Raw genomic sequence first — 13,875 nt, forward strand, 5'->3', positions numbered from 1 at the left:
TTCAGCGTGATAATGCACAGCCACGTCGCAAGGATTTGTACACAACTCCTGGAAGCTGAAAATGTCCCAGTTCTTCCATGACCTGCATATTCACCAGACATGTCAACTATTGAGCATGTTTTGGATACTCTGGATCAACATGTACGACAGCTTGTTCCAGTTCCCGCCAATATCCAGCAACTTCGCACAGCCATTGAAGAGGAGTGGGACAACATTCCACAGGCTACAATCAACAACCTGATCAACTCTATACGAAGGAGGTGTGTTGCACTGCACGATGTAAATGGTGGTCACACCAGATACTGACTGGTCTTCTGATCCACGCCCCTACCTTTTTTCATGTGAAATCCATAGACTAGGGCCTATTGAATTGATTTCAATTGACTGATTTCCATGTATGAACTGTAACTCAAGGAAAATCTTTGAAATTGTAGCATGTTGCGTTTATATTTTTGTTCAGTGTATTATCCCAGTGTATGGAAATTATTAAGACAAACTATATAGCCGAAAGGCTCTATTAGGGTACAGACCATGGTGACAAAAATATCCTGCACTAAATCTGTAATGAGTTACATGATTAATCTTTAACTGAAGAGCCTCCATGTTTGTTGAAGTCATACTTGGCTAATGAGGAGAGAAGGGGTTACCAACATGAGTTATCTAAAATCAGCTATAAATTATGCAGTTTGTTATATAATCAAATTCAAACACCACTAATTTGCAAAAAAAGGTTGATTTGTCCTGTATTTCAGTCAGACATTCCAACCTGTCACTTTTGCAGTCACGTTGCGCTTTTGACAAGATATATATCATAAGGATGTGGTACTGGTGATGTTAAACATGTTTACAATCATTGTTGAGATCTGATATTCTGTGCAGTGCAAGACGAGACGTAGGCCAATGTCATATCGTCAACCAATCACATTTGTCAAATCCTTTCTGTCTAAATTCCAGCTAAACTTGGAGAGGACAGTTAACTACTTACAAAAAGCGTGCTTCTGATTTAGAGCTACAAAAGTAAGTAAATAGCCATATTAGACTGAAAAGATATAGGCCTAAGGTGATTTCACCAAACTTGTGAGACTCTCCATGCTCATTAGTTGCTCATTAAACATATTTGCTTCTAGACTACTTCACTTAATCAAGTTTTCAAAGTCTCCATTCCTAACTGTTTTATATTCCCTGAGACCAACAAGAAATGTTTCTTTGGCCAAATATTTCCAGATTTTCATAAAACAGCCACACATTTGGTCTAGTTTTTTGCATGACCATATTTAGCTCGAAGCAGAAGAGTAGTCCATAGGCACGCTTCAATTAGCTAGTTCGTTGCAGCCGGAGGGGGATTTTTGTTGTATTCATGTATGCTACACTGTCCCGCAAATGTCCCACAAAATCATCCCTTTGTCCCGCATTTGGGTATAATAAATGTGGTCACCCTAGTCACAGTATTAGCTGAACAGAGACTGGGGTAGATTCAGTGCTAAAGTAAGGACCTATGAAGTTAATTATAACAGGATCAGTGGAGTGGTGGTGCATAGAATTGCTGCATTGTTCTTCTCTGCAGAACCGACCTTTGTCTATACCTCTGATGATATTCTGTTTTGCTGAATACGTATCCTCACAAGGAAATGGCGAATAGTAGACTAGCACAAATGAAACTCTGTATTGAAGAGAAACACAGTAAATGAGGAATAGAGATGCTTCATTATAACTGTATTACTGTGTGTGGCCTTGTGATTTTTAGAACATATCCCTTTGGGAGAGCAGTAATAACTTGAAATAATTCATTCATGGCATTTGGGGGTAAAGATTAGCTGTGAATCGTTTTAGGTAATGAATGTTTCTGGTGGTCACTGCAGCAATACCGCTCTCTGCAGGGTTGCCACCTTTGGTCGCACTTCCACCCTTCACCCTGGTTGTCCTTTGAGCTTCTTATAAAAGTGCAGAAGACTTGGGCCTGGATACCAAGCGGGAAAGCTTTGGTACACACAAATAACAATCACAAAGTGGATAGAGGATTATGTTTTTAAGACCTCCGTGTAATTTTGTGTACGTACGTGAGTGAGTGTGTGCGTGTGTGTGTGTGTGTGTGTGTAAGGATTTGTGCATGTACATTAAGTGTCTGTGTGTGTCTACCTGTGTGCGCGCGTGTGGATGTGTGTGTGTGGATGCATGTGTGGATGTGCAGGATAACTAATCTTGCAGGGTAACATGACAGCCACCCCCTGCTTCCCATTATAGAAATAGACTACCAGCAGTGTCAGTGTCGCACTGCAGTCTTAATCAATACACCCTCCTAGAACCTGTGTGTGTGTGGGTGTGTGTGGGTATTCGACCAGACTGGGGGGGGGGGTCTATTTGCAAATGTATTTCAGGTTGTGCCGTCCCCCTCACCATACTCCCTCCATTTACATTTCTGAATGTAATTGGCCCAGCCTACTCATTTTGGGTGAGTGTGGAAATAGGGTGCATGGTGCCAGTTCAATTAAGAGATCTAAGTTGAATAACATACTGTAAAGACTTCTCCTCTACTTATCCGTCGTTGAGTGGATGGTAGTATAGGGGTTTATTATCTGTAGTTTTATTAAATTTTTTCTATGGTTCTTCTTTCCTGTGGGAGAAAGTCAGGATGCGAGTTTGGTTTGTTTTGTACTCGACTGAGGGCACTTCCTGATCAATCAAAACAGATCCCTATGTTTCAAAGGCAAGACAGCGTTCATCAGACATCTCAGACCTCAAAATGTCTCGATAAACATTACAGTCAACTACTACCGACATGTATTGTGAAGATCCATCTATAAGTCCTCAACTCCCAAATGATTGGGAAAGATTGAGAAAAAAAATTACTTCCTGTTACTAAATTGACCAGATGGGAGAGTGTGGGTGTGTTTGTTTCTCATTAGATTGTCACTTTTATACTTGTTAGTTAGTTAGTTAGTTAATTAGTTAGCCCCACAGGAAGTGTGAAAACCACAGTGATGCCTACAGTTTGTATCATAACGGTATTGATAGGAAATGTAATGGAAAAATGAAACACAGTGAGACCACTTATTTGAGGCCCAGTGAAATCAAAAATGTGATTTCCTGTGTTTTACAGTGGGGAAAAAAAGTATTTAGTCAGCCACCAATTGTGCAAGTTCTCCCACTTAAAAAGATGAGAGAGGCCTGTAATTTTCATCATAGGTACACGTCAACTATGACAGACAAATTGAGATTTCTTTTCTCCAGAAAATCACATTGTAGGATTTTTTATGAATTTATTTGCAAATTATGGTGGAAAATAAGTATTTGGTCACCTACAAACAAGCAAGATTTCTGGCTCTCACAGACCTGTAACTTCTTCTTTAAGAGGCTCCTCTGTCCTCCACTCGTTACCTGTATTAATGGCACCTGTTTGAACTTGTTACCAGTATAAAAGACACCTGTCCACAACCTCAAACAGTCACACTCCAAACTCCACTATGGCCAAGACCAAAGAGCTGTCAAAGGACACCAGAAACAAAATTGTAGACCTGCACCAGGCTGGGAAGACTGAATCTGCAATAGGTAAGCAGCTTGGTTTGAAGAAATCAACTGTGGGAGCAATTATTAGGAAATGGAAGACATACAAGACCGCTGATAATCTCCCTCGATCTGGGGCTCCACGCAAGATCTCACCCCGTGGGGTCAAAATGATCACAAGAACGGTGAGCAAAAATCCCAGAACCACACGGGGGGACCTAGTGAATGACCTGCAGAGAGCTGGGACCAAAGTAACAAAGCCTACCATCAGTAACACACTACGCCGCCAGGGACTCAAATCCTGCAGTGCAAGACCTGTCCCCCTGCTTAAGCCAGTACATGTCCAGGCCCGTCTGAAGTTTGCTAGAGTGCATTTGGATGATCCAGAAGAGGATTGGGAGATTGTCATATGGTCAGATGAAACCAAAATATAACTTTTTGGTAAAAACTCAACTCGTCGTGTTTGGAGGACAAAGAATGCTGAGTTGCATCCAAAGAACACCATACCTACTGTGAAGCATGGGGATGGAAACATCATGCTTTGGGGCTGTTTTTCAGCAAAGGGACCAGGACGACTGATCCGTGTAAAGGAAAGAATGAATGGGGCCATGTATCGTGAGATTTTGAGTGAAAACCTCCTTCCATCAGCAAGGGCATTGAAGATGAAACGTGGCTGGGTCTTTCAGCATGACAATGATCCCAAACACACCGCCCGGGCAACGAAGGAGTGGCTTCGTAAGAAGCATTTCAAGGTCCTGGAGTGGCCTAGCCAGTCTCCAGATCTCAACCCCATAGAAAAGCTTTGGAGGGAGTTGAAAGTCCGTGTTGCCCAGCGACAGCCCCAAAACATCACTGCTCTAGAGGAGATCTGCATGGAGGAATGGGCCAAAATACCAGCAACAGTGTGTGAAAACCTTGTGAAGACTTACAGAAAACGTTTGACCTGTGTCATTGCCAACAAAGGGTATATAACAAAGTATTGAGAAACTTTTGTTATTGACCAAATACTTATTTTCCACCATAATTTGCAAATAAATTCATTAAAAATCCTACAATGTGATTTTCTGGATTCTTTTTTCTCATTTTGTCTGTCATAGTTGACGTGTACCTATGATGAAAATTACAGGCCTCTCTCATCTTTTTAAGTGGGTAAACTTGCACAATTGGTGGCTGACTAAATACTTTTCCCCCCACTGTATATGTATATTTCCACATTATGAGGTTGGAATAATGCTGTGAAAATTATGATATTGCCCTTTTAGAGTAAGAGCTGTTTAAAAAGACCACCTGAAATCTCTGCCTGTTTTGTTGGGATGGAGTTTTGGCCTTCCTGGTGACATACCAGGTTGTAAATTATTATTATTTTAAAAAATATATGTAAAAAAATATTAATATTTGTTTTTACAGCTTTTCTGCGACATTTACATAAATTGTACATGTACATTTGCTTTTCTATACAGCAATCACATAACAATAATACATTACCGAATATAAGCTCTTTAATCCTACCCCTCAGCCACTCTCAGCCCATCCCTCCTATCACCATAGACCACCCTCGTTTTGGTTTCCATGTGCCATATATTTCTCAATTTTGCTGTGATGTTTAACATGAATTTTGAACCTTTCTAATCGCATAGTATCCACAGATTGTGAGCTAAAGATGAAAACCTTTCCTATGAGTATTATTATATCGTTGATTGACTGACTATGGCTTTCCAAATCGCCCAACACTGCTATTTGTAAGGTTAATTTTAAGTTAATGTTGTGATTTTCTAACCATTCCTGAACCTGTGACCAGAAACAAGCTACATAGGGGCATTTCCAGAATAAATTATCTAGTGATTCTGTCTCTTCACAGCAAAATCTACAGAGCTGAGATTGTTATATGCCCCATATATATATACACTGCTCAAAGAAATAAAGGGAACACTTAAACAACACAATGTAACTCCAAGTCAATCACACTTCTGTGAAATCAAACTGTCCACTTAGGAAACAACACTGATTGACAATACATTTCACATGCTGTTGTGCAAATGGAATAGACAACAGGTGGAAATTATAGGCAATTAGCAAGACACCCCCAATAAAGAAGTTGTTCTGCAGGTGGTGACCACAGACCACTTCTCAGTTCCTATGCTTCCTGGCTGATGTTTTGGTCACTTTTGAATGCTGACGGTGCTTTCACTCTAGTGGTAGCATGAGACGGAGTCTACAACCCACACAAGTGGCTCAGGTAGTGCAGCTCATCCAGGATGGCACATCAATGCAAGCTGTGGCAAGAAGGTTTGCTGTGTCTGTCAGCGTAGTGTCCAGAGCATGGAGGCGCTACCAGGAGACAGGTCAGTACATCAGGAGACGTGGAGGAGGCCGTAGGAGGGCAACAACCCAGCAGCAGGACCGCTACCTCCACCTTTGTGCAAGGAGGAGCAGGAGGAGCACTGCCAGAGCCCTGCAAAATGACCTCCAGCAGGCCACAAATGTGCATGTGTCTGCTCAAACGGTCAGAAACAGACTCCATGAGGGTGGTATGAGGGCCCGACGTCCACAGGTGGGGATTGTGCTTACAGCCCAACACCGTGCAGGATGTTTGGCATTTGCCAGAGAACACCAAGATTGGCAAATTCGCCACTGGCGCACCTGTGCTCTTCACAGATGAAAGCAGGTTCACACTGAGCACATGTGACAGACGTGACAGAGTCTGGAGACGCCGTGGAGAACGTTCTGCTGCCTGCAACATCCTCCAGCATGACCGGTTTGGCTGTGGGTCAGTCATGGTGTGGGGTGGCATTTCTTTGGGGGGCCGCACAGCCCTCCATGTGCTCGCCAGAGGTAGCCTGACTGCCATTAGGTACCGAGATGAGATCCTCAGACCCCTTGTGAGACCATATGCTGGTGCGGTTGGCCCTGGGTTCTTCCTAATGCAAGACAATGCTAGACCTCATGTGGCTGGAGTGTGTCAGCAGTTCCTGCAAGAGGAAGGCATTGATGCTATGGACTGGCCCGCCCGTTCCCCAGACCTGAATCCAATTGAGCACATCTGGGACATCATGTCTCGCTCCATCCACCAACGCCACGTTGCACCACAGACTGTCCAGGAGTTGGCGGATGCTTTAGTCCAGGTCTGGGAGGAGATCCCTCAGGAGACCATCCGCCACCTCATCAGGAGCATGCCCAGGCGTTGTAGGGAGGTCATACAGGCACGTGGAGGCCACACACACTACTGAGCCTAATTTTCAAAGTTGGATCAGCATGTAGTGTGGTTTTCCACTTTAATTTTGAGGGTGACTCCAAATCTCGACCTCCATGGGTTGAAAAATTTGATTTCCATTGATAATTTTTGTGTGATTTTGTTGTCAGCACATTCAACTATGTAAAGAAAAAAGTATTTAATAAGATTATTTCATTCATTCAGATCTAGGATGTGTTGTTTAAATGTTCCCTTTATTTTTTTGAGCAGTGTATATAGCATTCTGTTGGTGGCAATAATTTTTGTATCATCATTTAAATTGAAAAACTTGAAGTGCTGAATCAAGTGTTGTTTTTTGTATCAGTTCATGTGCCATCAAATCAGTACATCAAAAATCTCTTCCCATTTATTTTGCAACCTGTATGGGGCAGCCGTCAACATTTTGGTCCTCAAATGAAACTGCTATATTTTTCTATTCATGCCAATCCCCTTCAGCCAATTTGTATCTTTAATATACGGTAGACAAACAAGTTCCCTACCCTTTCCCTTCTCCACTTGCCTCCTCCAATTTTGTGGTAAACCAATCAGTTGGTTGTAATTTTGGATTGAGTAGACATTCCCATATACACTAAACAAAAATATAAACGCAACATGTAAAGTGTTGGTCCCATGTTTCATGAGCTTAAATAAAATATCCTAGAAATATTCCATACGCACAAAAAGCTTTTTTCCACCAGAGCTGTTGCCAGATAATTGAATGTTCATTTCTCTACCATAAGCCGCCTCCAACGTAATTTTAGAGAATATGGCAGTACGTCCAACCGGCCTCACAACCGCAGACCACGTGTATGGGGTCGTGTGGGCGAGCGGTTTGCTGACGTCAACGTTGTGAACAGAGTGCCCCATGGTGGCAGTGGAGTTATGGTATGGGCAGGCATTAGCTATGGACAACAAACACAACTGCATTTTATCGATGGCGATCTGAATTGCACATGCTGATCTTAGGCTTGTGTGCGGCTGCTCGGCCATGGTAACCCATTTCATGAAGCTCCCGATGAACAGTTATTGTGCTGAGGTTGCTTCCAGAGGCAGTTTGGAACTCGGTAGTGAGTGTTGCAACCGAGGACAGATTATTTTTACGCGCTACGCACTTCAGCACTCAGCGGTCCCATTCTGCGAGCTTGTGTGGCCTACCACTTCGCAGTTGAGTCGTTGTTGCTCCTAGACGTTTCCACTTCACAATAACAGCACTTACAGTTGACTGGGGAAGTTCTAGCAGGGCAGAAATTTGACGAACTGACTTGATGGAAAAGTGGCATCCTATGACAGTGCCACAATGAAAGTCACTGAGCTCTTCAGTAAGGTCATTCTACTGCCAATGTTTGTCTGTGGAGATTGCAAGGCTGTGTGCTCAATTGTATACACCTGTCAGCAACGGGTCTGGCTGAAATAGCCGAATCCACTAATTTGAAGGGGTGTCCACCTACTTTTGTATATATAGTGTACTTACTGATCAGATTTGTAATATCTTATTTTAAGCCTAACCCTAACCCTTAAACCACACTGCTAACCTTATGCCTAACCCTAACCTTAAATTAACACCAAAAAAGCAAATTATTGTTTTCATGAATTTTTATGATATAGCCAATGTTGACTTTGTGGCTGTGTTATCTGGTGGAAACAACTTAGTTGTTCCATGGTGGGTAGATCAAATTAATGATCTTCCTCATTATATTAGCATGTGGCCACCCCGGATCGAATCCAAATGGGTAGAGATCTGCTAAACTCATTTGGATATTCATTTGACTGCACCAACAGGCTCTCTACTCACTGTCTATAAAACACCACTCACTGAGATACCAACCCTCCATAGGTTAAGAGGCACTTAGCAACAGAATTGTAGTCAAGAGATGTTCTGTGTACGGTATCTTTAGAGAGAGTCGAATTGACAGAGAGAGGTTGGCTAGACAAAGTATATCTAGTTGTCTGTAAATGTACTGGCAGTTACTGATCAGCACTCTGTGGGAGTAGCCTGTTCAGTTATTGACAAATGCTAAGGTAAAGGTTAAAACTGTATCTGCCAAGACTGCATCCAACAACAGAAAGGGTTCCTCTGGAGTTTCTCTTCCCTTGCCGATAGTCCAAGTAAAGGCAAGATACATGCTGCTATATAGAAATTACATATTCGACTAGAGACCATAAAACACGTTGCTTTAAAGCCTCCAACTCCTGAAACTACTTCATATAACAGAAAAGGTGCACATGTAACAAAGTAATAGCCTGCAGCAAAGGATGTAAAAAGACTAAAAGAAAAAAACACGCTCAAGCCATTAACCTTTTACTTTACGTAGTCGGCAAATGGACGTGGACATTATTTTCAGTCGATCGTAATTACCTTAAACACACTGCGATTACACTCACACTGTGATCTGGCTTGGAGAAAATGCGGAGGAGCCTGGTTGAGAAATTGCACACCGCAAACGTGGCTCTGCAATATTGTAAATCTCATTTCCATTTGGTGTAATGGCAACCCCCGCTGGGGCGGTATCGGGGGCTCCGATGGGATCATACTCTTCCATTTGTAATTTCCTTGCCTCTGCATGCAGTGGGTCAACAGGGAGCCAGAGTACTTACAGGCAATTGTGTGTGTATATGGATGTTTTTTAAGCTAAGCCCCATGTATAAGGTCTACTTTCAGCCTGAGGTGTTTTTGTTACACAAAGGGAGCATTCCGTGAATCTGATGATATTCAGAATGAGTCACACAGTGGCGTTTCACTCTTACTATCCTTTAGGAACTATTTTTTTTGTACAGTGAGTGTTTTTCCTGCTGTATTTATGTATGCCATTTAGCTGACACCTTTATTCAAATGAGTAACTAAGCGGTGGAATAATGATTGATCAGTGGGGGAAAAAAGTATTTAGTCAGCCACCAATTGTGCAAGTTCTCCCACTTCAAAAGGTGAGAGAGGCCTGTAATTTTCATCATAGGTACACATCAACTATGACAGACAAATTGAGAAAAAAAAATCCAGAAAATCACATTGTAGGATTTTTTATGAATTTATTTGCAAATTATGGTGGAAAATAAGTATTTGGTCACCTACAAACAAGCAAGATTTCTGGCTCTCACAAACATGTAACTTCTTCTTTAAGAGGCTCCTCTGACCTCCACTCGTTACCTTTATTAATGGCACCTGTTTGAACTTGTTATCAGTATAAAAGACACCTGTCCACAACCTCAAACAGTCACACTCCAAACTCCACTATGGCCAAGACCAAAGAGCTGTCAAAGGACACCAGAAACAAAATTGTAGACCTGCACCAGGCTGGGAAGACTGAATCTGCAATAGGTAAACAGCTTGGTTTGAAGAAATCAACTGTGGGAGCAATTATTAGGAAATGGAAGACATACAAGACCACTGATAATCTCCCTCGATCTGGGGCTCCACGCAAGATCTCACCCCGTGGGGTCAAAATGATCACAAGAACGGTGAGCAAAAATCGGGGGGACCTAGTGAATGACCTGCAGAGAGCTGGGACCAAAGTAACAAAGCCTACCATCAGTAACACACTACGCCGCCAGAGACTCAAATCCTGCAGTGCCAGACATTTCCCCCTGCTTAAGCCAGTACATGTCCAGGCCCGTCTGAAGTTTGCTAGAGTGCATCCAGAAGAGGATTGGGAGAAAGTCATATGGTCAGATGAAACCAAAATAGAACTTTTTGGTAAAAACTCAACTTGTCGTGTTTGGAGGACAAAGAATGCTGAGTTGCATCCAAAGAACACCATACCTACTGTGAAGCATGGGAGTGAAAACATCATCCTTTGGGGCTGTTTTTCTGCAAAGGGACCAGGACGACTGATCCGTGTAAAGGAAAAATTAATGGGGCCATGTATCGTGAGATTTTGAGTGAAAACCTCCTTCCATCAGCAAGGGCATTGAAGATGAAACGTGGCTGGGTCTTTCAGCATGACAATGATCCCAAACACACCGCCCGGGCAACGAAGGAGTGGCTTCGTAAGAAGCCTTTCAAGGTCCTGGAGTCTCCAGATCTCAACCCCATAGAAAATCTTTGGAGGGAGTTGAAAGTCCGTGTTGCCCAGCGACAGCCCCAAAACATCACTGCTCTTTTCCCCACTGTATACACATACTAATTAGGGGAACATACTAACCAGGTGTGTGTGATTGACAAGACAAGACATGACAAGTGGAGTGATGAGAATGGGATCGGCAGTAGCTAGTAAGCCGATGACGACGAACGCCGAAACCTGCCCAAACAAGGAGGGGAGGCAGCCTCGGCGGAAGTCGTGACATATACCCGTAAAATGATGCAGCCACCACTATGCTTGAAAATATGAGGAGTGGTACTCAGTAATGTGTTGTACTGGATTTGTCCCAAACAACACTTTGTATTCAGGTCAAAAAGTTAATTACTTTGCCACATTCTTTGCAGTATTACTTTAGTGCCTTGTCGCAAAAAAGATGCATGTTTTGGAATATTTGTATTCTGTACAGGCTTCCTTCTTTTCACTCTGTCAATTAGGCTAGTATTGTGGAGTAACTACAATGTTGTTGATCCACCCTCAGATTTCTCCTATCACAGCCATTAAAGTCACCATTGGCATGGTGAAATCCCTGAGCGGTTTCCTTCCTCCCCACCAACTGAGTTAGGAAGTACGCCTGTATCTTTGTAGTGACTGGGTGTATTGATATACCATTCAAAGTGTAATTAATAACTTCACCATGCTCAAAGTGATATTTTTTTTTTTTACCAGTAGGTGCCCTTCTTTGCGAGGCATTGGAAAACCTCCCTGGTCTTTGTGGTTTAATCTGTGTTTGAAATTCACTGCTCGACTGAGGGACCTTACAGATAATTGTGTGAGATAGCCATTCAAAATCATGTTAAACACTAGTATTGCACACAGAGTGAGTCCATGCAAATTATTATGTGACTTGTTAAGACACTTTTTACTCCTGAATGTATTTAGGCTTGCCATAACAAATGGGTTGAATACTTATTGACTCAAGACATTTTAGCTCTTCATTTTTAATGCATTTGTAAAAATTTAGAAAAACATAGTTCCACTTTGACATTAAGGGGTATTGTGTGTAGGCCAGTGATAAACAATCTCAATTTAATACTTTTTTCATTTAACACTACAAAATGTGGAAAAGGTCCAGGGGTGTGAATACTTTCTGAAGGCACTGTAAATTGTACTTTTATACACAGTAATTACATAACAGAGATACATTTGGGGGATATACAGTTGAAGTCAGAAGTTTACATACACTTAGGTTGGAGTCATTAAAACTCGTTTTTCAACCACTCTACAAATGTATTGTTAAATAGGTTTGGCAAGTCGGTTAGGACATCTACTTTGTGCATGACACAAGTAATTTTTCAAACAATTGTTTACAGACAGATTATTTCACTTATAATTCACTGTATCACAATTCCAGTGGGTCAGAAGTTTACATACACTAAGTTGACAGTGCCTTTAAACAGCTTGGAAAATTCCAGAAAATGATATCATGGCTTTAGAAGCTTCTGATAGGCTAATTGACATCATTTGAGTCAATTGGAGATGTACCTGTGGATGTATTTCAAGGCCTACCTTCAAACTCAGTGGCTCTTTGCTTGACATCATGGGAAAATCAAAATAAATCAGCCAAGACCTCAGAAAAAACATTGTAGACCTCCACAAGTCTGGTTCATCCTTGGGAGCAATTTCCAAACGCCTGAAGATACCACATTCATCTGTACAAACAATAGTACACGCAAGTATAAATACCGCAAGTATAAATACCGCTCAGGAAGGAGACGCGTTCTGTCTCCTAGAGATGAACGTACTTTGGTGCAAAAAGTGAAAATCAATCCCAGAACAACAGCAAAGGACCTTGTGAAGATGCTGGAGGAAACAGGTACAAAAGCATCTATATCCACAGTAAAACAAGCCATATATTGACTAAACCTGAAAGGCCGCTCAGCAAGGAAGAAGCCACTGCTCCAGAACCGCCATAAAAAAGGCAGACTACGGTTTGTAACTGCACATGGGGACAAAGATCGTACTTTTTGGAGAAATGTCCTCTGGTCTGATGAAACAAAAATAGAACTGTTTGGCCATAATGACCATCGTTATGTTTGGAGGAAAAAGTGGGACGCTTGCAAGCCGAAGAACACCATCCCAACCTTGAAGCACGGGGGTGGCAGCATCATGCTGTGGGGGTGCTTTGCTGCAGGAGGGACTGGTGCACTTCACAAAATAGATCGCATCATGAGGAAAGAAAATTATGTGGATATATTGAAGCAACATCTCAAGACATCAGTCAGGAAGTTAAAGCTTGGTCGCAAATGGGTCTTCCAAATGGATAATGACCCCAAGCGTACTTTCAAAATTGTGGCAAAATGGCTTAAGGACAACAAAGTCAAGGTATTGGAGTGGCCATCACAAAGCCCTGACCTCAATCCTATAGAAGATTTGTGGGCAGAACTGAAAAAGCGTGTGCGAGCAAGGAGGCCTACGAACCTGACTCAGTTACACCAGCTCTGTCAGGAGGAATGGGCCAAAATTCACCCAACTTATTGTGGGAAGCTTGTGGAAGGCTACCTGAAACGTTTGACCAAAGTTAAACAATTTAAAGGCAATTCTACCAAATACTAATTGAGTGTATGTAAACTTCTGACCCACTGGGAATGTGATGAAAGAAATAAAAGCAGAAAATAAATCATTCTCTCTACTATTATTCTGACATTTCACATTCTTAAAATAAAGTGGTGATCCTAACTGACCTAAGACAGGGAATTTTTACTAGGATTAAATGTCAGGAATTGTGAAAAACTGAGTTTAAATGTATTTGGCTAAGGTGTATGTAAACTTCCGAATTCAACTGTACACATTACATTTGGATACATGTATGCCTGTCCTCCCTGTTGTCAATCCCCCTTCCTTTTGATTGTTGTGACTAACAATAGATCCCCATATTGAACAGTTATGCACCTCTGTTAGCTCTGTCGGCCTGAATCTAATGTCTGGATTAGCATGCTAAATTAATTATCCCCCATAGGACAATCTCTTCCAGGTTCATCCCATCAGGAGGCCCTATTAGGCGCTCCGGTCAAGTGTGCCAAACAGATCTACAGCTGTCTGGAACTTAGCTTACAGTGGAAGAGGACGTATGGT

General features: G+C 42.1%; 1 protein-coding gene across 1 annotated transcript in view; it reads left to right on the top strand.

Moving 5' to 3' along the window:
* LOC121540543 (metabotropic glutamate receptor 8-like) overlaps positions 1–13,875 on the top strand; it is a 209,167-nt gene that overhangs the window by 10,712 nt on the left and 184,580 nt on the right. The window lies entirely within an intron of this gene.

Source organism: Coregonus clupeaformis, chromosome 26 (genome assembly GCF_020615455.1).
Source record: "Coregonus clupeaformis isolate EN_2021a chromosome 26, ASM2061545v1, whole genome shotgun sequence".
NCBI lineage: Eukaryota > Metazoa > Chordata > Actinopteri > Salmoniformes > Salmonidae > Coregonus > Coregonus clupeaformis.